At 45.6% G+C, this 27,743-nt stretch overlaps 3 long non-coding RNA genes across 7 annotated transcripts in view; 1 reads left to right on the forward strand and 2 right to left on the reverse strand.

Moving 5' to 3' along the window:
- The window catches only part of LOC136098356 (uncharacterized), a 106,611-nt gene extending 83,127 nt beyond the window's left edge, over positions 1-23,484 (forward strand). The window contains exon 3 of the long non-coding RNA XR_011737625.1: positions 22,779-23,484. This is a non-coding gene — a long non-coding RNA (uncharacterized lncRNA). The remainder of the gene's footprint in view (positions 1-22,778) is intronic.
- LOC136097543 (uncharacterized) lies at positions 438-27,383 on the reverse strand. Of its 5 annotated transcripts, none has more exons than XR_011737629.1 (3): positions 27,307-27,383; positions 20,706-20,924; positions 438-10,015 (listed from the first exon to the last, which is right to left on the reverse strand). It is a non-coding gene; the product is annotated as an uncharacterized lncRNA (long non-coding RNA). The 5 variants fall into 5 exon arrangements; XR_011737627.1 differs by lacking the exon at positions 27,307-27,383 and adding an exon at positions 22,242-22,783; XR_011737630.1 differs by lacking the exon at positions 27,307-27,383 and adding an exon at positions 22,005-22,125.
- On the reverse strand, positions 23,768-27,157 carry LOC139827224 (uncharacterized). The gene is made up of 2 exons (XR_011737619.1): positions 26,222-27,157; positions 23,768-26,112 (listed from the first exon to the last, which is right to left on the reverse strand). It is a non-coding gene; the product is annotated as an uncharacterized lncRNA (long non-coding RNA).
- Positions 27,384-27,743: the final 360 nt, after the last annotated feature.

Below are 27,743 nucleotides of genomic sequence, written 5' to 3' on the forward strand. Positions count from 1 at the left end.
GAGGCGGAGGAAGAAGAGGAGGAGGAGGCGGAGGAAGCGGGCGGCCCCGCGGAGCCCCCGGCACCCACCCGCAGCCCCGGCGCCCGTGAGTGTCAGCGAGGGGAGGCGGGACCGCCGGGGCCCCCCGCAGCCGCCGCCGGCACCCGGCCGCCCCCGCCGCTTCTTCGGCGCGGGGCTCGCCCAAGCGGCGGCGGGCGGCACAGCCCCGAGGGGAAGGGGAAGGGCAGGGGGTGCCCCGGGGTGTGGAGGGGAAGAGCCCACCCTCGGCCATCTTTCCCCCCGCCCAGCGAGGAAGCGGAGGGGGCTTGTTCGGAGGCAGAGCGCTGTTTGCTCCAGCGGTGCGATGTGGGGAGGGGGCTGTTTTTTTGGGGGGAAGGAGGTCGCTGGAAGTTAGAGAGCGTTTCGAAAAGATGGGCCAAATATGTTACAACTACACAAAAAATTACAAGTGGTTTAATGATTTATCAGGTTTTAGTAAGCTTTTTATAAATGCACAGTATACCCTTCACCTGCTGTATGGACGACATAGAGAGGATAGTTGATAGTTTGTGGTTGCAGAGATGTAGTGACTTCAAACTGGGTCCACCTTTTGGAAACACCCTTCCAGGTTTCTTATGCAGTAACCTGGGTAGAGTTTAGCGGGGGAAAGAGCTTGGTAAGTGTTAGGAGTTTCTTCCCGGGATGCTGGCACTTTGAAATTGTTCCCACTGTGTCGAAACTTCCTCAGCCAAAGATTTCCATTCTTGCTGTGTGTGTCTGTGGAAAACTTTTCCCATAGCTGTACTTCAGTTTCAAAACAGTGCATCACATTTTGGGTAATACAAAGTGATTGGTGTGTTTTATTCAGTCAGGAGTAATAAAAAGACGTCTGGATGCTGCATTGGTTAAAAAATCTTGAATATGTTGTAAAGGAAGGCAGGGAAGCAAGCTCATATGAGAAGAAAGTTACACGGTCAGGGAAGTGAATAACCTGCTTATTGTGCTGCTTAGCATCAGCTTTCTCCTGTACATATACATACATATATACGTTACATTAGGTGGTAGGTGTGTTTGTTTTATGAGACTTGCTTTGTAGCTCTCTTTTGTTGTATCTACTCTTTAGACCACACATACAGTAACATTTGGAATCAATGATCTAACAAAGCTTAAAGGTACTGATCTAACTAAATGCAAAGTGTGGCTCCTCACAGAAGGGTAGGCTCTCTCATGAGAAGGTTTGATGACCATGGTGACCTTTTCCTTTCATACTGTTCCAACTTTCTTCCTGTTTGATTATCTCCTATTTATGACATTATATGAGTTGGAGCAACTGTTTTTATGTCCCATAAATTTTTCATATTACTAACTCATTGGTGTTTTCACTTCAAACCCTGCAGTTATGTCTTCAGTGCAAGGCACTTGATGTCTGATCAACCTTTTAATACCAACATCCAAATTTGTCAAAAAATCAGTAGAATATGGCCAGATTCTGAAGTGTCATCATCCCTTGAAAGAGATGGAATGATAGTGGTTGACACTAATGATTTGCCATTAGGATTTATCTGACTATGCCTTCTAACACTTCACTGTACAGGAGAAAAGAGAACATACAGCAGAATATGCAACCTATTTTTCTTCTTCACAGCAGGGTCGAGATGCCATTTACCTGGAATTTGAGTTGAAGGAATTAATTTGGCATTAAAATAGATTTTAGAGCATGCAGCACTTTTTTTTCCCTCCTCTGAGTGGTTCATGGCTTGTAGACTTCAAATACTTTAAAATCTTGCTAAAGTGCATGACAAGTATTGCAGTCATTTCAGTTGAGTGCTAAGCCTCGAGGCAGTGGTCTGCTGCTGATACTTCCAAATGAATATTTAAGTTCACAGAGAGTTTGGTGTTGCTTAGCCACACATTCAAGATCTAAATATTTCTCAAGATGGTTATTCTGAGCAATGATATTGCCATTTCTTTTGTTACACTCATTTGTAGTATATTTTAAGGTATTATTGTTTATGCCAGGAACATACATATTTATTAGCTGAGCAGTGTCAAATTTAGTAGGCAAGAGATTTCCTTGCTTACATTGTAACCTGTGTAATTAAATTCAGGACTGATGCCTTGCACTGACAGCAAAATTAAACAATTAAACACAATAATGGGTTTTGAGATTGATCTGTGGAGTCTCCAACTCTGAAGGCATTCAAGACCTGCCTGGACACCTTCCTGTGTAACCTCATCTAGGTGTTCCTGCTCCGGCAGTGGGATTAGACTGGATGATCTTTCGAGGTCCCTTCCAATCCCTAACATTCTGTGATTCTGTGATTCTGTGATCCAGTTTCAGTGGAGGAGACCAGAAGACAGTCAGGAGCTATTTGACTTGACTGGGTTTTGCTTGCATCCAACTTAAGAGGCTCAGACTTAGTCTGGGCTTGAATCACCAGTGGGGCAGAGGTGCAGTGCTCTTGTGGGAGCTCTTGGAGACACCGTTCCTTCAAGGACTCACCTGGCAGTTTCCTGAGCTCTGGTGGGCATGAATACAGGGACGGCAGCAAATGCAATCTGCTGTTTCGCTCAGTGCCCATCACTTACGTCCAGGAAAGGGCCTGACACCATTCATCCAGAAATGCTACAAGTACCAGCACGTGGCCTTTCTGCTTTCAAACATTTTATATCACAGAATATTAAATGTTTATAAAATTGAAAAGCCACATGCTGGTACCCATGGCATTTCAGGATGAATTTTCATCCACCTAAGAGCAAAACATTCCAATTGCAGTTTGCAAAGTGGCTTCCAATGGCTTTATTGATCTTAAGGCCTAGTCTTTAAGTCACAGTAGGATAATGCAACATTTGCATATCACGTGATTGCATTATGATGCTGTGATTGCAGGGGGACTGTATCTGTTTAGAGTATGGTATGGGAATGAGACCGAAGGCATAAATTAATAAAACCTTAATTTATCTCTAATGATGTTCTGATCAAAAGGCCTCAGACAGTAGAGGAAAAAGGTTTATAGAGTGCACCAGTCTGTCCGTATCATACGAGTTACCAGCCACTTCTGATCACATGAGAGAAGTGCAGGAAAAGAGTCAAGGCCTCGTTTATTAATTAGTGCTAAAAACTTATGAATTAATTATTTTATTTTTTCTCTTTTCAAGCACAGCAATTTTTTAACTGCAGAAACTGACTCGAATCTCATTATCAGTGACTGCCTGACCTCCAGCCTTTCCCCACTGATTTCCCTGCTGTTTCTGTTAACCCAAACTCCAGTCACTGGGTTCTCTGATACCTTCCAAGCCCTTTCCCAGTGCTCAACTGAAGGACCTGAAAAGACCTCCTGAGGCAGGACTGCTCTTTTCCATGACCAGCATGCAAACAAACATCCCATGTTGTCTCCTGGCAACCTAACCATCCTTTGTAGAGCCCTCAGATGTTAAATTGCTCTTTCATGTCCAACCACCAATGTTACATCCCCCATCTTCTCCTTAAAACGATGAGAACCCAACATGTTATTTGTGATGAGGATGAAGGGTGAGAGGACTTGGTGAGCTGCTTTGTTTCTCTGCCCAGGTGCCAAACAGCCCCAGTCCTTCCAGTTGGAGAGCACAGTTGCTTGTGATGTTCTGGTTAGTCTCCTGTTGTTTCTGCAGTGTGGGACTGCATCAATGACAGAGCTTTCTGCCAGATTAATGAAACAGGCTATGTAGAAACGCTAGTGTTCTGGGGAGTCTGTTATCTGTGGTTAGTCTCAGGTTGAAATGTGATATATTAGTTCTGGATACTTTTTCCAATATATGTTTTTTAATCCATAAAACATTTCATCTAATCTGTGGGACACATTATTAAGCTAAAGTTGTGCATATGTACATTAGAACAACGGACATCACTTCAAAGTCCTTAAGGGCCTAAAGGCCAACTATAAGTAGGTAGGAAATAGTTTAAACATAATTTTTTAATCCACTGGGCTCTGTGACCCTATTTGTTAGCTGCATTATTATCTCCACCGGCCCAAGGAGTGATTTACATCCAATAACACAGAGAAAACGAGAGGGGAGAGGAGAGATGTGTTGGAGGTGGCAGGGTACTTTGACTTCTGGGGGATTTCAGCTGCAAGTGTAAGAATACAAAACAATTTCCTAAGATCATCAAAAATACCTGGAGGTTTTAATTTGACTTGTAGGGAAAGAGCATTCTTTGAGTTGAGAACTTTGAAGCCCTTCCTCTGTTAACGGAAAGCACTTTGCCATTCTTTACATGCTATGTTCTTTCCATGGATTTTATTTCTAGTTTTCTGTTTTTGTCTACTTCTCTGCCATCTTCATTCATGACCAGTTTCTAAGACATTCAGGACTGTATCTTATTATATAATGAATGCAAATCTACAGAAAGTGTCTAACTTCTGGCTATGTATACATACAAAAATAGTTAAAAATACATATATATTAATTACAGATGGTGCCTCAGGGCTCTAGTGCTGGCTCTTTATGGAAAAAAGGAATAATTTAGGAGGCTAAATTTGTGTTAAACAAATGAGATATATGTCTCTGAATTGAGCTCTTGGGGACTGTTTCAGGCTAAGAGCATGCAGTGCTGATAAAACTTGCTAATTACTGGCTAGTAATGTCATTACAGCTATGAAATATGAAAGATCAGAATCCAGTGCATCTTAACTAGCTGAAAAAGAGTGAATCCAGTATAATATTGATTTGATCTGAAGGTGTTTTTGCTTGTGGCTGAGGTATTGCTGTGAAAAGCTAAATGGCTGACATTATTTCAAGGTGGTGATATCTGGCTCTCAGAATAGCAGGGGCATGTTGCCAAAGTGCTAATAAGGGATTTTAAGAAAACATACCATTTAGTCAATGGTTGGTGTGCCCACAGCCTTCTGGTCCAAAGCTCAGACTCCTGATATTTCAGCTAATGGAATAATCAACACAGCAGTACAAGACTTTATTACCCTTTTGAGCATAGAAAGTGCACACTGACAGTAGTTTGTTAGATTCATCATTTATGTATAACAACATGTTTGACAAGCTTATAGATGAGATAACAGTGCTTAGCAGGAAGCTTGCATTTTTTCTTGATGGTAGAAAAGGTTGTGGTTAGAATCAGAGTTTGAGAAAGCACGTGGTCTAAAAGGCAGAATTTAAATAGATAAGTTTTGTGTTTAAATATGAAATTCTTCCAGTTCTTCCCAGTGTCTCATTTAAAAATCCCCTGATACTTGAAATTTTTGTCAATGTACTTATTTTCCTAGTAGTGAAGACTGGGGATAAAAAAAGAAACACTGAATGCCTTCCAGTAGAGGAGGTGGAAATCATAGTCCAGGGATTTTCAGGTCTTCTAAAGACCTCTGGGTTGGTCCTCATCCTTTGCAGACCTTTTGGACAGGCCTCATAATTTAGCAGTCGCAATACACAAACCACTCTAGGGCACAACTCTGAACACCACAGGCAGCCCAAGTACTGCCTTTAACAGCAATTGGACAAACCTGTGTGCCGTTGTTTCTTGTACCCCAGGTATGGGGATTGTACCTGTCCAGGTATTGTTCAGAATAATAGAGTGTTTGAGGTTAGAAGACACCTCTGGTGGTCATCCTGTCCAGTTCACCTGCTCAGGCAGGGTCACCTAGGTGGTCCAGATGGCTTTTGAATGTCTCCAAGGATGGAGACTCCACAGCTTCCTGGGGCAACCTGTGCCAGCACTTGATCACCCTCACAGTGAAAAAGTGTTTCCTGATGTTCCAAGGGAACATCCTGTGTTTCAGTGTGTGTCCCTTGCCCTGCACCTGGGCACCACTGAAAAGTGCCTGGCTCTGTCATCTTTGCACCCTCCATTCAGGTATTTATATACAAAAATGAGATCCTCCTGAGCCTTCTCTTCTCCAGGCTTCACAGTCCCAGGTCATCTCTTCTTTTTTTAAATAATGTTTTGGAAAATGCAGATCTCTAGCTTAGCACTAAGATCTGAAAATAGCTGCATTATGAATCCTATTAAAAGTCTTGGCATCACCTTGCTTGGATAGTTTGGAGCATGTGGATAAATATTGTTCAAGGGAAGTCTGCCTTTTGAGGCTTGAGCTGGCTCTGTGTGCAGTAACAACTCCAGAACCAAGCATGCTTGGTTCATTATCTTAGGCTGGACTGATTACGCTGGGTACTATGCTACCCAAATACAGCTGTATCCAATTGGGTGCGGGCTGGCAATCAGAACAGGACGTGGTCTCACACCATGTGTGCTGCTTGGCTTAGGCCACGTGGCATAGATGTGTCTTCAGTTGGGATGACCAGATATTGCCAGAAGAGATTATTCCCAGGTCCCAACAGTAGTTCAGGATGCTATTTCCATGTTTCATGGCATCTTTTTCTTTCTCTCCTATTCTCTAGACACAGTTCTTGGAAACTGCTTGCCATGGGGGCAGGATGGGGTGGAGGGGAAGGTGGTCTATGCTGGGTGACACAACCTGGCACAGCAGGTTTACCTGCCTGCCATGTGGTCCTGTGCTGCAGTTGTGACCTTGCTTTGGTCCCAAGTAGTGTTTTAAGCAATGAAATTCATTTTCCTGTGGTCTATATAAGAGCATATATGCTAGTTTTAAGCAATAACTAGTTCTTGGAAGAGTTTCCAAGGAAATTAGAAGTCATTATGCCTGTTTGATGGATGAGGAGATCAAAGTATAGCACCTAGCTTAAAGGGGATGAGATACTATGCCTCAAGGAGCTACCATCTGCAGCTGGACTGTAGCAGAAGTGCGTGTCCTCGGCCCCAGGACTTAGGCAACTTGGCCAAGATTTGTGGTAGACAGGTACAGAAATGAGTTCTCCCTTGTCTTATTAAAATGCTGCATAGGGCCTGCCACAGAATTTGGGACATTATGGCAGATCTGCACATGGGTGGCTTGGTGCCCCTGGCCTGCAGTGGAAATGCTCTTGAGGTTCTTGCTAAGCACTGAGCAGAAACAGGCAATGATGGATGTCTATTGAATGTTCATGGGCAATAATTCCAATGCCTTATTTCATAAAATAAAAGACTTTTTTCTTCTTGGTGGTGAATTCAAGCTTGCAGATGCTACACAGGCACTCCCAGTGACCATTTTCAGCGTATGGCGGTGTGGAATTAAGGTTGAGCTGTGAGGGCGGCAGATGCTTTAATTGCATATTTTGTGTATTATTTACCTTTTTCCTGAGTTTTTTTTAGTTGTTCTGTGCAATACCACAACGCTGACTCAGGTCTCCATTGGCAAGGTTTGCAGGCATCGAAGTATAATTACATGTTTGAATTTATTTCTATAATTTAAGAACCTAGAGGAAATTAATAACAAAATCCATGCCAATGTAATTGTGATGGTTGTATATTATTTTTTCTGGTAGTGAGCCAAAACAACAAATACAAGAGTGTTTCACTCTATTAAATGTGCAAATAGCATTTGGTTCATTATCTGTGCGCAGAGTTCCATTCATGGTTTGTTGATACTCAAGTGCTTCCTCCCATGCCCAAGGATCATGAAAAGACCTGGCTGGTTTAATACATAGTGTATAGCAATCCAAGCTGCAGCAGCTCCAAGCTAATGTACATTGAGTTCCTGCAACAGGAAATGTAGCCTAATTCTGACAAAGGTTTTGAGAGCAGGCAGGTCCATAGACTGTGTCTGTCTAGTGTAATCATAAAAACAATGTTTGTACCTCTGCATTTTTCTAAGTGAAAATTTAGGTCTGCTTCCAGAGTAAATATGGCCTGTCCTGTTTTGTTTCAGTTTTGCGATCTGTTTTCAAACTAGTTTCTTGCAGGTGAGAAAAGCCTGTTGGATGCTGGTCTTGCTGCCATGGAGAGAAACCTGCTTTTTTTGTAGCTGGCTGGCAACTCTTGTGACGCACATTTGCTTATCGAGGGCATAATTACACAAAAGTCTGACACTGGGATTTTTAAAAAGTGAAGCATGACTAAAGATTATTGTTCTGAGCTATAATTAAGCACTCATTTTATTGCAGCAGGTCTTGAAGGGAACCTGATAGTTATTATTAACTGTAAGTGTGAATACATACAGTGTGACAAACAACTGCAGATTTTCTATCCTTGCTAATACAACATAAAGCTGAGTCCTTCCTCTATTTGCTTCCCTCCTAGGCTTTTCCTGATTCCTGGATACAATGGCGTGTTTCATCATGTGTTGTTCTTGTTTACCCTTCATATAAGATCTTGGTTTCTGATACCTCTTTTGGGCTGTTCCGTTTAACTAGAGGAGAATCAAAACTACTGGGCATGCTCATTTTGCAAAGGCCATGGGATCCATCCCATTTGGAGGCTTTGTTTTTGACATGTGACCTCTACAGCCACAACAACATCAATGTGCGGTATCTAATTCACCATTCAGGGCTTGCTCAGTGCTGTACTTTCTTGTGTAAAGCCCACAGGTACTCTCAGACTATACTTCTGCTGCTAAATGAATGAGCTTGAATGCTGCTCTCTCATTCTTCTGAGTCGTTCCCTCGTGTGCTGCTGGTTTGTGTGAGTGTCTGGATGTGGTGGGGTGGTGGCACACGAGGGACTGTTCTCACCAGACTGACCCGGGTTTGGATCTCTTCACAGGTGTCCTTTGGGGCCACTGGGTCCTATAGTAGATCAGACAGGCCAGCCTGTGCTGTTTGGCCTCAGGATCAGACACCTGTTTGTGGCCCTGTTCCATCTGACCCTGTAGATGTAGCCTTGAAGGCTGACCACCGTTGTGCTGTTGGACATGCTATGGCTCTATAAAAGAGGAATTCCTCATTAGTAGTATTTTGTAATATTTTCCTGGAACAGAGGTGAGAATCTGGCTCCTGTTGCCTCTGTGGGAGGGTGAAATTTTCTTGCTTGCCACCATAAGACTCTTTTGATTCCTTGAGGACCAGATCATTGCATCAGCATTGAGCTGGCCAGAAGAGAAACTGAATTTTATTCTTAATGACAGTAATTAAATGATTTTTTTTTCCCCCCTGAAACTAACAGATATTTCTCTCATTTACAAATTGTGGACTGTACAAAACTATCACCTGCAGAGCCTAGCAGTCTCTTGTGCCTTAGACATATATATGTACACTTGTATGAGGGGCTTAAACACTCGCCCTTCTCAAATGCTTCCTTATTAGTGTTCATGGTAAAACTCCGTCTATAGGTTAGCATCCTGCTTTGATGAAGTGAAATTAAATTCAAGACAGAATTCTGAAAATGTAAGCATTGCTAGTGCAAGATGAAAAGTAAATCTGATGTATGGCACTGCTTCAGTTTTCTATATTAGTCCTAGTGAGAGTTCTTCGATCTTGATTTGCAGGTGTGCAGTCTGTTATCACAACAGACTAAAATCTTCTGTTTTAATCTAATTTTATTGACTCTATTTGAAGTATGGTTTTAAAGTTGATGGCAAAACCTTCAGAACAAAATGCCTTTAGGGAACTGGAAAATAAAGTTAGATTTGCACTGAAAATTTCTCATGTCCATGAGCAGCTTTTCAAGAAGAGAATAATTTTTCCATTTTCTCAGTATTCCCAAAAGAAATACTGACAGAGATCAACCAGCACTCACAGGCTGAACTCCAGTCTCTCTAGAGGAAGCTTGTGTGTATCAGGAGGTAAATTATAAATGTCCATTTCCATGCAAAACCGATTTCCCTGATAATCCCTGCCCCTTCCTTTTCTGGGGCCGTTTGGTACAACATCTGCCAGTGGTGTCAGATTCTGTGGTAGGTTTATGGTGTCTGTGTGCAGCTATCTGTAGACTTTAACATTCAAACAAAGCCAAAGTGTGTCCACCATGATTTAGCTTTTTGTTTGTGGTTTGTTTTTTGTTGTTTGGTTGGTTGGTTTTTTGTTGTTGTTTTTTTCCTGTGTTTGTTGTTGTTGTTGGTTTCGGGGGTTTTTTTCTTATTTGTTTGTTTTTCTTGCCTTTTCTTTTTCAGAAGGCAAAAGGGCACTGGAGCTTGATTAAAGTCAACAAGAGGGTTTTTATTTTGGTCGGGCTGAACACAACCTCGAAGTAGTGTTTTTGTGCAGACCAGGGCTCCTGAAAAGAAACAAAAAAAAAGGTAGAATTGATCTTATGGCATTGTCTTTTGTTTTTTTTTTTCCTTTTTTCCCTATCCTGACCATCTTGATTTTGATAGATCCAAGCATATACAGCCTTTAAGTATTTCTCTTTCAGTTTTAGTGTCTTGGTGGGTGCTGCCTTCTCTTCCATCTTGAAAGGCACCTGCCTCTCAGGAGTCTGTTGGATTAGGCAGCCATGGTGGAAGGTGTCACTGGCTGTAGCTCTTGTCTCCCTTCTGCTGGAGGTTTTCATCACAGCAACAGCAGCAAACAAGTGCCTCCTCCTCAGCTCCTGCAGCTTTGAGGCTCCATAGCACAGCCCAGTAAAATAGCCTTGTGAGCCTGGGGTAGCTGAAAAAATTGTTGCACTATTGCTCTTGTTGCCTCTTTTTCTCCTGGTGTTAATCTCCAGCAAAACAGAAGAGCTGGAGGTGATAAATGTTGCTTGTCTGCTGGAGCCCACATGATGGCTCTGAGCTGTGTTGGGGTGGGATTCAGGCTTAATTGAAACTGTCAGGACTTTACCTCATAAATTCAGCGGGGTCAGTGTTTTGAGCCTGATGCCTATGGAGTGTTAGATGAACAAACCCTAAGTGACTCCTCTAAATGTTCACGTATGCCTTTTTGCATGCAGCTTATTGCTGACTGAGAAATGGTCCTATTCATCAAAAATGATTTATGGTATTGCAGACATGCATACAGAGCAGGAACTCTGCAAACAGCCCATGCAGGGACCTGAAGTAACTGGCAATGTTTGGGCTGTCCTAAAACTTGGTGGGGGCCTGAGTACTGACTGTGGGCATGAACAGATGACTCTAGATTCTGTGCTCAAGGAGAATGGGCATTTTGGAGTCCTTTGCACCTATATACAGGCTCTCCTACGTGAGTATTGCATCTTCAGAATGGCACTGGCAGAAACGTTTTCTGCATCCAGTGTTTTGCCTGACTGCACTTGTACTGCATTGTACTGTTTCTTGTATCTCTAATATTGAGGATCTAGATCCAGCTGAGCTGCTGTCAGCCCTGCCATGACTAGAGGAGGCCTTTGGGGGTCTTCTCAAAATGCAGACAAGGATTTTCTCATGGGGTATTGTGTGAATTGGGGTTTCTGCCTAAATGCCAAACCCAAAAACACAGCTGTGTGTGTGTTGGGGTGAGGTGGGTGTGTGTTATGAGTATGTTGGCAAAAATTTTTATGAGTCACACTGTTTAACCTTTGACTCAGTTAGCTTTTCATCTTTGTTGTGGTTTAACCCTGGAAGGCAGTGAAGCACCACACAGCTGCTTGTTTGCTTTCTCTGACCCCCAATGGGATGGGGGGAGAGGAAAGGAAGAGTAAAAGCAAGGAAACTTGTACATCAAGATTTAAATCGTTTAATAAGCAAAAGGTAAGTGGAAGAAGAGACAAAGCAAGCAAAAGTCATGCAAAGGCAATCACTCACCACCTCCCACAAGTAGACTGTTGCTCAGCCAGTTCGTGACCAAAAGATAGTTAATCCCCCTAAAATCCCCTCCTCTCCCTTTTTATTGCTGAGTGTGATGTTATATGGCACAGAATATCTCTTCGATCAGTTTGGGTTACCTGTCTGGTCATGTCCCCTCCTAACCTCTTGCAACGCCCCCAAACTATTCGCTGAGCGGGGGCAGAGTGAGAAACAGAGGCCCCCAATGCTGTGCAAGCGCTTTCAGCCACAGCTAAAATGTGTTATCAACCTTGTTTTGGTCACTAATCTAAAACACAGCACCATACAAAGTGCTATGAAGAAAATTCACTCTGTCCCAGCCAGATCTGATACAGTGTTATAAAACCGATGGGATTGATCACCTTTTTTCTAATGAGGAATAAGAAAATCTTCACCATCAGATGTAGTCCTGCAACTGGATCATTAATCATATGTTGTGACTTGAAGCTAGAATAATATTTTTTAAATGATTGCCCCAATTCAAATGAGCTTTTGGTACATCATGATTTCTAGCTAATGAGCACATGGCTAGCACACTAGCTGGAGTGCTGCTGTTGTTTAGCCATTAAATTATATTATTAATACTATTTTGTTACCACAGAAACAACAGAAGCACTGAGTTACAGTCTTTAAGGACTTGAAATACAACACCTGTTTGTGGGTTTTTTGAAAGTATTAGTAATCAATCATTCTGGCAGGACTACCAGCAGGATTATGTTGTACTCCTGCAATGTCCGCCAACCTGCCCACCTTGCTACGTGGGTTCTGATTTGGACAAGGGTCTAAAGTGTTTAGCCTGACACATCTCTCCTCAAGTGTGATGAGTGCTGCATTACCAACAAACAGAAATCCCCATCTTGTGGTGATCTGGAGAAGAACAAATACTGACTGAAGCAACATTAACATTGTTTGTGTATGCAAATAAGATTTACGTGGATAAAATGATCTTGCACTCAGATTGCAGGGGTAGTATCTAAAGGGTTGGAGTAACTTTTTCAGCTGTCCAAATTAATCTCCTAACAACAAAATCAGAGATGTTTTGACTTGTCATTTGGAAACAATTAGTAGCACTGTGGAAGTAATGTGCATGTGATTTTATTTTTTCTGCTTCAGCAGTTTCTTTTGTTTCACTGAGCTATGTTCAAAAATAAAATGTACCAAATGTTTAGTGTCAATGACTCAAAGAAAACACTCACTCTCTTCAAAAGAACGCCCAAGCAGCAAATGATGCTTAATTGCATTGCTCTTTTTGTTGCCCTCGGGACTGTGAGCCGCTGGGATATGTACCGAGGTTGCCAGGAAAGGACAGGTTAGTGCTGCTGGATGGGTACAGCACACAGTATGCTGCCAGCCTCTGTTACAGAGGTGTCATAGGAAAAAGAAACAAAGAAAGTGTAAGATTTATTTCCCTCCCCCCCACCAAAGTCCTTCATTTTCTCTGTATGGCGATAACTTCTCAGTAGGGGGTGGATTTATTAATGTCACTTCCCTAGAGCCCTGTAGATAAATAATATCTGCCAGTAGAAACAAGGCATAATCGAAAAAAAAATACTTCCTTTATTCTTTGAAGTTCCTGAAGGAGCTCCTGAAGAAGCACCTCTCCCCACTTTCCCTGTCCTTGCACCCAAGCTGTGGCCTTTTCTATCTCTTATTTCCATTGAGTGGCAACTGTGCTCTACCCCCACCAGGATGTATTTCTTTCCATTAGAGGGTCTCAATGGCCCGACATAGTCAACTTGCCACATGCTCCAGAGAGTCTTGCCCTGCCTGATATGTAGGACCGGGGCCTGATTTGTGTGATCAGCTTTAAGTCTGATCCGACATTGTGGACAGGCTGTGAGAATTGCTTCACATGTTCCCGCGGACACTGGCCAACCCCGGGATCGGCATTCGTAATAAAGATCTGCTTTTCCAGAATGGCCTTGCTTAAGGTGTAACCATTCAGCTAACCGTGCCCACTCCTCTGGTATGCTTTCAGCTAGCCTGATCTGGGCTAGAAAGTCAGCTTCTGATTCCATTTGGCAGCGGGGGTTCCATCCTTTGCATGTCCTTTTACCCAGCCCACACTCAAAGGTCGTGACCTGCCTATCTCTAATAGTCTTTGCCAATCTTCAGCTCTCCACACTCTGGTGCAATTTACTTCCCACTGGTTGGATTCCCATTGGCATATCCATTCAGTGGCACCCTTATAGGTTGCATAGGAATCAGTGTAAATCGTGAAGGCTCCTCCTTCTGCTGCTAATAAGAGAGCACGCAGTTCTCCTACTTGAGCACTACCTTCCCCCTCCTCTGTTATTCTTTTTCCAGTAGCAATCTCCAATGCTGCTGCCTTGTACTGCCAGTTTGTCCCTACCCGATGGGCTGATGCATCAGTGAACCAGACTCCTTGTGTGTCTGAGTCCTGAGTTAGCTTAGGTGCTTCTTTTATTGGAGAGCGTTTAGAAGGCAGGCTCAACAGGACCTGATCAGCGTTCACAGGTTGCTGAAGTTTTGAAACTTTTACAGAACCCTCCTTTAGTAGTAACAATTGGCTAACTCCCTCTAAATAGGCGTACCATTTTCGTACCGTTGCGTTCTGTGCCACCCCCTCGGGGGGGTAACCCTTTAAGGATTGAATTCAACAGAGGGAAAGGGCCTTGTACAATAACTTTCTGTGATGTACACAGTTTCTCTGCCTCCTTAACTGCTCAGGTAAGTGAGAGAAGCCCCTTTTCCCACTCCGAATATCGTTGTTCAGCTCCCTTAAATGCAGTGGAAGAGAACAACAAAGGTCTAGCTGGCCCTATTGGCCCCCTTTGGAATATAGCGCAATAGGAGGCATGTTCTGCAAACCCCCATTCCACTCTTAATGGGTCTTGTGGATGTAGCGGGCCAAATTTCTGATAGGCTTTAAGTTCATCTTTTAGAACATTAAGGGCCTCTGTATGTTGTAGAGTCCAATTCCATTTCTTGTTTTTTCGGAGTAGGTCATATAGGGGACGGGCAATCACTGAGAATCCTGGGATATGTTTTCTCCAGTACCCTAATGTACCCAACAGGCATTGCAAGTCTGCTTTGCTGTTTGGGGTGTGCCCCTTGTCTATGGTAGCCAGAACATCATCAGGCACTGCTATGGCTCCCCCTATCCACCAAGCCCCTAGGAATTTAACTTCCTGGCTGGGACCCTGGCACTTGGACGGTGGAATATCTAATCCGTTCTGTGTTAATAAATTCCAAAGAGTTTCTGCTACTTGCCCCACCTGTTCCTTATTGTCTCCGCCCACTAAGATGTCGTCTAAATATTGATATATGCAAATGCCTGACGGTACCTGTACAGTGTCAATGACTGCAGCAAGGGCATTGTGGGCAATAGTAGGAGAGTGTTTGTACCCCTGAGTAAGCTGATTAAAAGTGTATTGCTTCCCTTCCCAGGTAAAAGCAAATTGTGCCTTGTCTTCTTCCCTTAGGGGAATCATGAAGAACGTATCTTTAACATCTAAAGCAGCCATCCATGGGTGGGCTGCTGCTTGTATTACAGTCACCACGAGGCTATGTTTGGGACGGCAGCTGTTAGTGGTGCGGTGTTATTATTCAATTTTCGATAATCAATAGCTAGGTGCCAACAAAAGAAGCTGTTACCCTCAAGTAATAGAGAGGGAGATGTGCCTACTCCTTCCATATTGAAGGAGGGGGGGGGAGAGAGTGGGGGGAAGGGTTGCATCCTGCCACAGATACTGAGGCTAGCAGCAAAGCACAAAAAAGGAGGATGCCTATGAACAAATATTTGTACAGGGGACCTCCTGTTTTCTGTATTTTTGTGTTGCATTGACTGTATGAAGGGCTGGAGAGCCATTAGCAGGGTCTTCTGAGATTGCTTTTCCTTCCTATAGTGTCTGGCAGGTGGTGAGGGTGTGGCAGGTCATTATATGCTCTGGTTATTTTCTCCTGCTGTACCGAATCTTTAAGGTTATTGCTAAATCTTAGCAGTATCCTTTATTCAAGGCTCACTTTTTCACTCCAATCTTGCATGCTTTTCTGTTGTTGCTACTGTCTTCTATAAAAGTCTAAGATGAATCTTGTTCAAAATGTTACCTTAACTGCCTTTCTTGGCAGACTTTAATCAGTAACACAGTTTTATGAGTGCTTCAAATCTTAAATACGGAATTCTATTCTATATATCACTGAGACATCAGAAAGAGTATTAGGCAGGCTGAAAAATAAACCTCTGAACAATTATGTCAAACAGCTATGTATATAGAAGATTGAAGTAAATGTTAGCTGCGAAAGAAGACATGCAAACTTGACAGTGAATGAGCCTGTAATTCATTTTGTCCTATCGTGGCACATAGAAATAAAGAGAAATTGTAGAAGACCCTTGCTGCATGAGACATTGTTTTAGAGGGCCTGAGTGTGGGAGGAGAGGCCACATCTCAGTCATGACCTGGAAAAACGGATTATGTTTTAGGGAATACAAAATGCTAGAGGTTTTTCTTCAGTCAACCACTTTCTTCTTCTTGTTGCTTGACAATAGGACTTCTGAGTCCCTGATGTTGCTTCCCCATCAAATAGCAGCTAAAAGAGATTTGAGGTTGGTTTTGGCCAGTGCGTACCTGGTACTCTATGCATAGGAATAACTAAGTTTTGAATTGAATGAAAGTGCCCCTACTCTTTTTCTTCAGAAATTATTTTTTATTCCCCATTGAGCTTTGCTGTACTATTTCTATGCTCTATCACTGATAACAATGCTGAGTGATAAAATGCTTCTTGCCTTTGAAGTCAGGTCTAATAACACTAATTTTCAAACCAGTCTGAACTCTTTTGTGGAAGAAGATAGGAAAATGATAGGGCGATCATTAGTTTCTTTTTTCCTCTAATCTGGTATAATGTGTCTTATTATGGTCTTTAATAACTGTAACCACAGCAACAAATAGTGATGGATATAATGCATTAGGGTCTCTCCTCTCAGTAATCATATTCTGCTTCCAGATGCCTTTCAGGCCACAAAGTAAATTAACATTCAACAGCAATACATCGAGATGCTGCGGAAATTCCCTCTTCCTTTTCAGAGAGGTGATCCAGGTTGTTAGGGACCTTTGAGTAGTAGCTGACTTTTCCAAAGACCAACAGTATTCCAACTTGACAGTTACTGAGCAGGCTGCTGTGTAAAGATTAATGAAGTTGTCTGCCCAGATTAGTTGGAGGGGCTATACAGGAATCAGCTTGTGGAATAAAATTCAATATATACCAGCAGAAGAATGAGAGAGTGGCTTAAGGGGGCAGGTTGTATTGGAGCTTTGGTTGTAGGGCACTCTCTGTTGTGGGGTGGAGTTTTTCTTAAACTGAAAGTCTTTCAAAGCCAAAATGTTATGGTTATGGTTGTTGGTGTTTTGCATCGCAAACCCTGGCACAGGAACTAAACAGCATGGAGTGACATGCAGTGTTTTTGGAGAGTATTTATGGTCCAGGTGGGGATATAACAGTAATGTGTCCTGTAATCAGAGGGTGGTATCCTGGTGCAAGAGGTCTTGGGTGAATGTCAAAGCAACAGTGATTACAGAGGAAATTAATACATCTGGTTGTCCTCCCCAGCATCTTGTGGAAAAGACTGAAAACAGCAGCAGAAGTGATGTACTGAATGCAATGGAGAAGAGCTGTACCTTACATGTAATTAATCTTTATTTGAAGGGTTGTTAAAATGGAATCATAGAATCATTTCAGTTGTAAGAAAACCTCAGGATCATCGAGTCCAACCATAACCTAACTCTAGCACTAAACCGTGTCCCTAAGAACCTCCTTTTGACCTCCCCGAAATGAGGAAGGTAATATGTGTGTCCAGTTAAATTTCACATTTGCTGTGTACATAAGCAGGTTTAGAAATGTGAATTTTTGCCCAGCTACAGGATGTCCTGAGATCAGTATGAGAACAAGTGAGATAAATTGCGTCCAAGGAGTGTCTGCATCTTCCTAAAGAAGTTGAAAAAAAATGTCAGCTTTTACATGCCTAAAGTCAGAAGAGATCTGAGTCCTATGGGAAGATTTTTGTAAAACATTCAAGAGGAAGAAACAGAAGAGTGCTTAAACTGTTCGATTGAGTTACTTACTAAAATTGCGTGTGTGTATGTGTTGTTAAATCTCTTGGGCATTTTAGAAAATAATACCCTTCTCAAAAGAAACTGAGCAAAATATGCTTCTAGATAGTGATTCCACATAATATTTCTAAGAAGAAACAGAATTTTCTTCATTTTTTTAAAGAAATTTGCCTATGGCCTATTTACTACTCTCTTGTTACTAAAATGATTTTTTCTGAACAGTTCACAAATATGTAAATTCTATAGTTATGAAATATATAAAAAATAAACGGTGATCACAGATATATTGCATTCTAGTCCCCGCCAAGGTCCATCAGGTCAGGGGCATTTGAGCACTCTCGGGAGTCCAGGAGATGACTCCAGCTCAAGGGAGGATAGGATAGGACAGGATAGGATAGGATAGGATAGGATAGGATAGGATAGGATAGGATAGGATAGGATAGGATAGGATAGGATAGGGCTGGGGCAGGTCCTGGGAGGCGTGAGCAGCCTGTGGGACAAGGAGCCAGGTCTGGCTCACATGCTCAGGGAACAGCCGATCGCCAGCACTGGGATCAGGAAGGAATTTTTTCCCCCGGGGCAGATTGGCACTGGTCCCCGGGGGTTTTTTGCCTTCCTCTGCAGCATTGAGCATGACCACTTTGCAGAGCTCCTCTGGGCCCTTTTGGCTCGGATCCTGCCTGCTGCTCAAGCACCAGGAAGATGGCCTCTCGTGCCCTGCAGCTGGGGGGAGGAAGGCTTTTTTTTTCCCCCAGGTGGGACGGCAAGCGTCTCCGGGGGTTTTTTGCCTTCCTCTGCAGCGCTGAGCACGGCCCCTTGCCATGGCTTCTTTGGGCCATTTGGGCTGGGTGCCTGCTGCTCCACGAGCTGGCCCTAAACTTAGCTAGAACAGCCTGCCCAAACCAGCATAGAACAGCTCACCTAAACCAACCTTAAAGAAGCTAAACCAATCTGCCTTAAAAAACTTCAATCAGCCACCAACAACCTAAACAGAACCTTAAACAATCTACAACAAATTACCTAAACCAAACAAAATAAACCAACCTAAACAATCCTAAAACAAACCTACCTAAACCAAATGATCTAAAAAAATCCTACCTAAAACAATCTAAAACTACATAAACCGGCATTTCTCAACCAACCTTAAGCAACCTAGAACCAAACAAGCTAAACAAACTGAAACCAACCAATCTTAACCTAAAATAACCATTAAACAATCTCAAACAACTTAAAACCAATCTAATAAAGGATCAAACTACCTAAAGCGACCGATCTAAACCAACCTCAAAAATAGGAAACCAAATGACATAACCACACCAAAATGACCTAAAGCAAACAACCCAAAGCTAAATAGAACCACTGAAACCAGCCTACAACGACCAAGCTAAAAACCAATCTAGATCAACTCAACTTCAACAACACCCTAAAAAACCTCAACAACAAAAACCCAACCACCAGCCACCCTACCCCAGGCAGTGTCTCACTTGGATGTGCCTGCAGTCTTGGAAGCCTGACTACCCCAGGTTCTCCTCCTAACGGACCCTGAGCTTGTTTGGAGGTCCTCAAGCACAGCGCAGCTACCGTATACCCTTGACCTAGCTATGGTTCGCCTCTAGCCGGGAACGTCGTCCTCTTTGAGCAAGGCAGGGAAACACGTGGAGCAGGGAAGGAGGAAGGGGACGTCTGCCGAGACAGCAGAAACAGCCCAATCGAGCCTGGTGATTAGTGGGGGGACACGTGTCCCAGCGAGATTGCAGTCACATCCAAAGCATCCAGACACAACCGAAAACCAACTAAACACAATGTACATCTAACCAAACCACCTAAAGCACCCTCAACAACCAATCTAAGCCACCCCAGCCTGAAGGAACCCATCTGCAAAACATGCACCGTGCATAACACTGCCCTAAACAACCTACCAGGAAATAACTAAACCAACCTAAACCAAACAACCTCAACCAACCTTAACAGAAACCCTTCAAGCGACCTAAACAACGTAAACCAAACCTGCCTAAACCAACCTACCTAAAAACACAGACACCCACCAACCCACCTAAGCTGCTTACTGAAAAGAAACAACCTCAAATAACCAACCCACCCCCAACTTAAAATCATCTAAACAAACCTCAACCAAACTACAGAAAACAGCCTCAATGAAAACAGCTTCAGATACGCCACCTACAACAACCGACGGAAGACAACTTCAAGCAAAAATCACCTGCATCAAGCAACCTGAACCCACCAGCCTTCAACAACCAGCCTCTCACAACCACCCTCAAAGAACCTGCCTCAAACCAACCTCAAACGACCGCAACAAACTGAACCGAGCTACTAAAACCAGAAACCTAAACCAAACTAACACAGCCAGTGCTAAAGAACCCTCAGAAAACAGCACCAACCAAAGAACCCAGCAAAACTGAGAAAAAGAAACCTCCTCAGCTAAACCACACAGAGCAGCGCTAAGAACATCACATCAAACAACCTGAACCCGCCCACCTAAACTAACCAACCCAAACCAAGCTAAACCATCAAACCTGAAACAAGCAGCTAAGACCGCCAACCTAAACCAAACTTAACAAACCTTAACCTAAAACAACCAGCCTTCAGTGACCTACGAACACACAACCTACCAACAACGTAATACAGCGTCAAACAACCACCTTCGAACAACCAGTCTCAAAAAGCCTACCAAAACCAACTCATAGAAACTGACCTACACCAACCAAACTAAACAAACTTAAAAAACCCCAACAAAACCAGAACAACAGCAACAAGAGAAACAACAAACACCACCACCACCAAAACAAAAAAACAAACAAGGTAGAAAGAAACAGGCAAAACCCAAACAAGTTACAGACAAAGAAGGCAGATGCAGGGAACAGGATGCAGAGATGTTGCATGGGGACCCAGTGCTTTGGAACAGCCACTGGTGTCCTGTCAGGAACAGGAAGCAACATCCGCAGCTGCCACTCGGCACCTCTCCCTGCGGGCAACACCAGCACCTGGCCGGGACCAGAGCGCTTCTCGTGCATCCCTGCCCAAGAAGCACAGCAGCAAAACAAGCTGTGGAAGGCAAAACACCTGCTTGTCATCGCTACATGTGATGCTTTGGAAAAGATCCCACAGTACCACATACCTCTTCTTTTGTGCGTGGTCAGTCCCGCGCCTCATTCTCAAGGTTCTCCCTCTTCAGGAACCAGGGAAAGCTTGGCCTCTATTCCTGCTGCTGCTCTCTGCAGCTCTGGGACTTGCCTTTGCCAGCCTGCAAGGGCTGTTTGTTCAAGCTAAAGTGAAGAACGCATCAGCCTGCTCCTGGCTACACGTGGGCTTGCGTTAAGGATTGTGAGCACTGGCTCTGAAACAGAGTGAGAAACAGAAATGACATCAAATAACATCAAAGGAAGTACATTAAAAAATAAAATCAACCAGAATAAAATAGAAACACTTGTATCCATTGCGTTTTGTGTCCTGGGAAGTGGTTTTTAGGGAAGAGTGAAGGAAGGGAGAGGGAAGGGGGAAGGGAAGGGAAGGGAAAAGAAGGCGGAGGAGAAAAGAAAGCCCTGACAGAGCCCTGAGGGCTCCATACCTGAAAGAAATTGTGCTGTTTTCACCGAAAGCGAACTGATTTTCTTCATGCAGTTAGAAACCTTTCTTTTTCACAGCTCGCACGCTCATTATTTGGAATTAGTTTGAGAACAAGAGCTAACACCCCAGCACAGAACTAATGCTTGTAATTGCTCTGGTCTGAGAGCCAAGGACATTCTGACTGCTCTGCCCACAGATGGGACCTGCCGAGGAAGGGGGGCAAAGATGGGACAGAGCTTGACTGACATCCAGGCTGATCAAGAAGAGTATTTCATCCCATTAGCATCACGGTCATTATTTAAGGAGGGAGGGGATCTTTCTCACTCTCTCAGGCGTGCAGTGGAATCTTGATCAACTGGCCACATGGGTCAGGAAAGCTACCTGGCAAGCAAAAAGATCCATTGCACTCTTCTGCTCAGCACATCAAGATTTGCCCTCTGAGTCGCGGCAATTTCTTGAATATCACCAAGAATCAAAACAGGTTTCAAAGAGCAACATGGCATGACCAAATAATAAATACTTCTCTTTAAGTCCACTCATTTGTTTAATCTCTGCCTAGACCTTCAGGAAATGGAAAACCAAACTCACTACGGAGAAGTTCAACACAACAACCCACGCCAAATCAAGGCTACCAGGTAGGAACCCGATGACAAGGATCGGTCACGCAACTGCTACTCTATGACAGGGCTGCCCCGAACAGATCACCCCCAAGGATTCAGTCCAAGGCAGAAACTACTCAGCTGGCAAACATTCCAAAAAAACAAGCACGTTTTGCTTCCACACCTTACAGCAAGTTTTCCCTCAGGAAACACAAAATGAAACAGCAACAACAAGCAGAAATAATACTCACAAGCCTGTGACATCTTCGACGGGATTTTCCCGCACCGGCCGACACCGCCGGACCCGGCGGGCACAGCCGCTCCCCCCGCTCCAGCTGCCCGCCAAGCGGCGGCGCCGAGCGCGCCATCCACGCGTGCCGCAAGCGGCCTCGTCCTCCCCGCCCGCCCGCCCGCCGGGCACAGGCCGGGCCCCAGCGCAGCCCCGCCCGGGCACCGGGAGAGCGCGGAAGCGTCGCGGCGCCGCTTACCGAGCGGCAGCAGCAGCTGAGAGGGGCTGTCGCTCGCCTTGGCCGCCATGCTGGACACAGACCCGAGCAATCGCTACCGCCTCCCGCAAAGACCGAGCCAGCAGCCACGACGAGCGGATGGCAGAGCCGTCGCTCCTCGGCCCCGCCCCGTGTGCCGGTAAACGCGGGAACGAGCACTGTCTCTTCAAACACCTTTTGCATTCTTCATCCTACAGCACTAAAGAAACAGCAGAATCCCTTAGCACAGGATAATTGTGCAATACAAGTGCCAGGTTTGTCGTGCTGGTAAAAGATATTGTCAAAAGATGTGCGGCTGTCGGTCTTTCCTCAAGACAAAAGGCAAATGAGCTGGTTCCATCCGAGGCGAGGCAAACCAAATGCAAGCACTGACAGCACTGCAGAGCAAAATGGCCCCGCGACGGGGCCCTCGTGGCCCTCCTCTCCTTCCCCTCTTGCTGTTTTCCTCCGTCATCTCTGTTGTGTCCTCTTGTTACGTGCAGTAAGTTTCATCTCTGGCATTTTGTTTTCTCTGCCCAGGTTTGCTCAGGAATTCTTGACAGGACAGTTGGAAGCAGGATTTTCCAAAGTGTCCTTGCCCCCAAGGTCCGTCAGGTGAGAGGCCTTTGGGCACTCTCCCAAGTCCAGGAGATGGCTCCAGCGCAAGGTAGGACAGGCTAGGCTAGGATAGGATAGGCTAGGGCTTGGGCAGGTCCTGGGAGGCGTGAGCAGCCTGTGGGACAAGGAGCCAGGTCTGGCTCACATGCTCAGGGAACAGCCGATCGCCAGCACTGGGGTCAGGAAGGAATTTTTTCCCCCGGGGCAGATTGGCACTGGTCCCCGGGGGTTTTTTCCTTCCTCTGCAGCATTGAGCATGACCACTTTGCAGAGCTCCTCTGGGCCCTTTTGGCTCGGATCCTGCCTGCTGCTCAAGCACCAGGAAGATGGCCTCTGGTGCCCTGCAGCTGGGGGGAGGAAGGCTTTTTTTTTCCCCCAGGTGGGACAGCGAGTGTCTCCGGGGGTTTTTTGCCTTCCTCTGCAGCGCTGAGCACGGCCCCTTGCCACGGCTTCTTTGGGCCATTTGGGCTGGGTGCCTGCTGCTCCACAAGCTGGCCCTAAACTTAGCTAGAACAGCACTCCCAAACCAGCATAGAACAACTCACCTAAAGCAACCTACAACAACAGCAAGCAAATAACCGACCTTCAAGAACCTAAAATAAAATAAAAAGAAGCACTTTGTATCCATTGTGTTTTGTGTCCTTGAAAGTGTTTTTTAGGAAAAAGAGGAGGGAGGCGGGAGAGAGAGAGAGGGAGGGAGGGGGAGTGAGGAGAGAGGGATAGGATGGGGAGGGGGGGACAGAGCGGGGAGCGCGGGAGGGTGGGGGAAAGGGGGGGGAGATGGGGTGAGAGACAGGGGATGGGGGGGAGGGGAGATGATAGAGGGAGCTACCATTTTAAGGGTTAACTAAACATATCATGGGTGCCTACTAACAAACTACCACTTTAAGGCTTAGGCACACAATAAGTGCTTAGTTTAGAGCTTTATGTAGACTTATGCTAAGAAAAACAGAACCCCCTCGAATGCCAAGATAAGAAGTTTTACTGCACCCAGCTGTAAACTTGAGGAGACGAGATAACAAAGATTTAGAGCAAAACGGGGCGCCAGCCTGGTTTCAATCGACTTGGCAGCTTGGGTCCCAGTCAATTCAACATAATGAGCCAAAGGTAAAAAGTTTACTGTGAGGAAGCTGAAGGAGCCCTCATCCAAAGACCCCTCCTCAAGACCACCAGATGGCACTGCGCAGGAGCAACAGGGAGCTGTCTAGGAGGAGACTTTGCAAATTATGACCTGGGACTCATTTTAATAAGAAGCGGGGAAAGGTTATGAATAAGTATAGGCGTTCCTGGGGTCACTATGAATACCTAACACCTTGCTGTATTTAAACACACCTCATAGTGTTAGAAGGTGCGCATGAATGGTGGAACGATCCCCCTTGCGCCCGATATCAGATAAACACACCCGCTTTATAACCTTGCACGTTGTAAAGTTTTATGACTTTCTAGGTTGTAAAGTTGTTTCCACGTATCAATTTTGGCCACCATGAAGGCACAAGCTCTGCCCGGCTGTGCGGACCGCCTGAGAGAAACGGACCTCCCAGACGTGTCCCGAACCTTTTATTTCAGAGGGGCTCCGTTCCACTCCGGCTGGTCACCGCGGGGGCAGACAACGACTTTTTGAATTAAGCGGATAAGGTATGCTTCTGTTTTACTGTAACGTGGGCCTGTAACATGGGGGGCCAGTAACTGGCGAGGGAAGCCTCCGCATGGCCAGATTCCCCATATTGCTGTAAATGGGCACCTACCTAAGGGGGCTACTGACTTGACTCCACCAGAAGGGGGTCAGCTGCTACCGATTTTGGGGGTAGATCGAGTAACCCTGAGTGAGCCTTCTGTTGCGTCCCGGTTATGAGAGCCAGGATGGACTTGCTAATGACTGCATGGAAGTGGGAGAAGGGTAAACAGACTCTCCAGTCATGGTTCGAGTCCCACTACAATTGTCAGGGGTTCGAGTCCCCATGGCAATTGAAGCTTTATAACATCTTAACCCCTCAGGATTGATTAAGAAGTTTTTGTGCCCGGTACTGTGCTTTGTGTGAATGAGTGCTTGAGATGCCGTCTGAGTGCGAAGCGAGTGCGGAGTCCTGATCCACGGTTCCATGGTCTCCGCGAGGAGATCGGGCAGAGGTGGACAAAGCAAACGATAGGTGTTTGTTGAACTAATAGCTAGCTTGGTAATCGTGTGTTATCTTTATAAGTGCCCCGGCATTCCATGTCTGTTGTAATAATCTTTAGTGTACAACCATCTGTACGATGAGCAATTTAGCTTTCACACGAGGTAAGAAATGCTGTTTTGGGATAACAGTTGTAATACCCCAGATGAGGCACTAATAAAAGCCTTGCCCAGTCCAGCTTGCTGAAGGCAGTGGGGGGGGATGGGTGCCGATGGGGCTCCAGCGGGCACTGATCTGTTCTGTCAGGGAAACCCAGCGGTGCCTCTACCCAGCTGAGCAGTGAGTGGCTTAAAGGTGCAATGCTAAAATCCAGATATTGTCTTGAATGAGTGCAACTGTGATCTGTTTGCATATTTGAGCTTGGTATTTGGTCTGCATGTCTGAGATGAGTATTTTAGTTTGCATATTTATATTTGGTACCAAAATAATTTTGTTTGGGGAGACAATTACAAAATGAGAACCGGTTCCAATACTAAAGTACCGCCTTGCTCCCCCTTAACGTGCGTCTTTACACATCACAGTAAATGAGTGGGGGGAAGTGAATGTGAAATTCTGGCTTAGCTGTATTGCAGTTAGTGTTGTTCTAGGGATAGACCGAATTGGACCTAAACTAATGTAAGGGATTGATGCTTAATATGCTGTTTATTGACATCTGTGAGAAATTACAAAAGGTAGGAGCTGAGGGTTTATAGTTGCAGGAATTAAATGAAGAGAGAAAAAGGGCAAAAGGAGCCCAAGCCTACGCTGTGAAGTTCGAATAGAAATTTCAAGGCCTGGCAGCTCCCCGTCGATAAGCTGTGGCGGGAAGAAAAAAGAAATAATAGAAGAAGAAAAAAGAAATAATAGAAGAAGAAAAAAGAAAAGTAGGGAGCTGACTGCGCAGTAAAGCGGCGAAAAAGGGGGGGAGAGCGGCGGCTGCTGGAGCTGGAGGTGCAGCTCCTCTCCTCCTGGCTCGCCGCCCGCGGGGGATGAAGCGGGGGGGCAGTCGCCGCCGCTTGGCCCCTCCGTCCCCTGCTGGGCTGCTTGGTTGTGCGTAACGCGCACAGAGCATTCGGATTTATTTCCCCTTAGATGTACACCTTCTGACCCGGGCTCAGAAGTAGGGATGCAGCAGTTAGTGTTGTTATTTACAAGTCAGTCAGCAAACGATATTCTGAAAGCAACAGAAAGTCGGAATTTGGAAACACTTACATGAAGCCTGGAGAGTATTTAGTAACAGGGAAGAAGACCGTGGGAAGGATAGGTATCTGCTAATAGCAGCACTACAAGAGAGTAGGGAACTGAGAACTGGAAGGGCTGGAAGGTTTCCAAAGCCTTTAGAAGGAGATCGGTGTGCACGGTGCGGGAAAAAAGGACGTTGGCACAATGAATGTCGAGAAAGGCGCAGAGGAAGTAGGCAAAGGGAGAATCGGATGGTAGCAAATGTTGAAAGAGACAGACGGAGACCTGGGGAATCCACCCTAGTGAATCCACTGGTTATAATGAAGCCAGGGAAAGAACAAAAACAAGTGAAAGTTTGGTAGATACAGGAGCAACATTCTCAATTCTCAATGCCAATAAGTAATGACTACATAGTAGTAAAGGGAGCCACTGACCAAAGTGAAAGAGCGTAGTTTTGTGAACCTTTGAAATACAGATTGGGTAAACAAGTAGGCATTCACAAACTTCTGTATACGCCTAACTCCGTGAAAGCTCTTTTGGAAAGAGACCTAAAGCTCTACCCGGGTGACTGCATAAGAAACCTGGAAGGTTAATATACAGGGTGTTTTCAAAAGGCGGACCCAGTTTGAAGTCACTGCATCTCTGCAACCACAAACTATCAACTATCCTCTCTATGTTGTCCATACGGCAGGTGATGGGAATACTGCGCATTTATAAAAAGCTTACTAAAACCTGATGAACCATTAAACGGCTCGTAATTTTTTGTGTAATTGTAACATATTTGGCCCATCTTTTTTAAACGCTCTCTAACTTCCAGCGACCTCCTTCCCCCGCAAAAAACAGCCCCCTCCCCACATCGCACCGCTGGAGCAAACAGCGCTCTGCCTCTGAACAAGCCCCCTCCACTTCCTCGCTGGGCGGGGGGAAAGATGGCCGAGGCTGGGCTCTTCCCCTCCACACCCCGGGGCACCCCCTGCCCTTCCCCTTCCACTCGGGGCTGCGTCGCCCGCCGCCGCTTGGGCGAGCCCCGCGCCGAAGAAGCGGCGGGGGCGACCGGGTGCCGGCGGCGGCTGCGGGGGGCCCCGGCGGTCCCGCCTCCCCCCACTGACACTCACGGTCGCCGGGGCTGCGGGTGGGTGCCGGGGGCTCCGCGGGGCCGCCCGCTTCCTCCGCCTCCTCCTCCTCTTCTTCCTCCGCCTCCTCCTCCTCTTCTTCCTCCGCCTCCTCCTCCTCTTCTTCCTCCGCCTCCTCCTCCTCTTCCCCGCGGGGCCTCAGCACCGCGGACAGCGGCGGCGGGGCCCGGACAGCGGCGGCGGGGGGCGGCTCGGTGCCCACCCGCACCAGGGCGCGCCGCGGCCGGCCCAGCGCCGAGCTCACGGAGCCCACGGCCGCCCCGCGCCGCCCGCTGCGCCCCGCCGGTCCCGCCTCTGCGCGGGCAGCGGCCCCCGGCACGGCCCGAGCGCCGCTCCCCTGGCCCCACCTCCCCACACGGAAGAAAAGCTCCCGCTCCGGGCGCGGCCGAGCCCCGCCCCGCCTCACCGGGACGTTGTGT

This window comes from Patagioenas fasciata, chromosome 2 (genome assembly GCF_037038585.1).
Source record: "Patagioenas fasciata isolate bPatFas1 chromosome 2, bPatFas1.hap1, whole genome shotgun sequence".
Classification (NCBI taxonomy): domain Eukaryota; kingdom Metazoa; phylum Chordata; class Aves; order Columbiformes; family Columbidae; genus Patagioenas; species Patagioenas fasciata.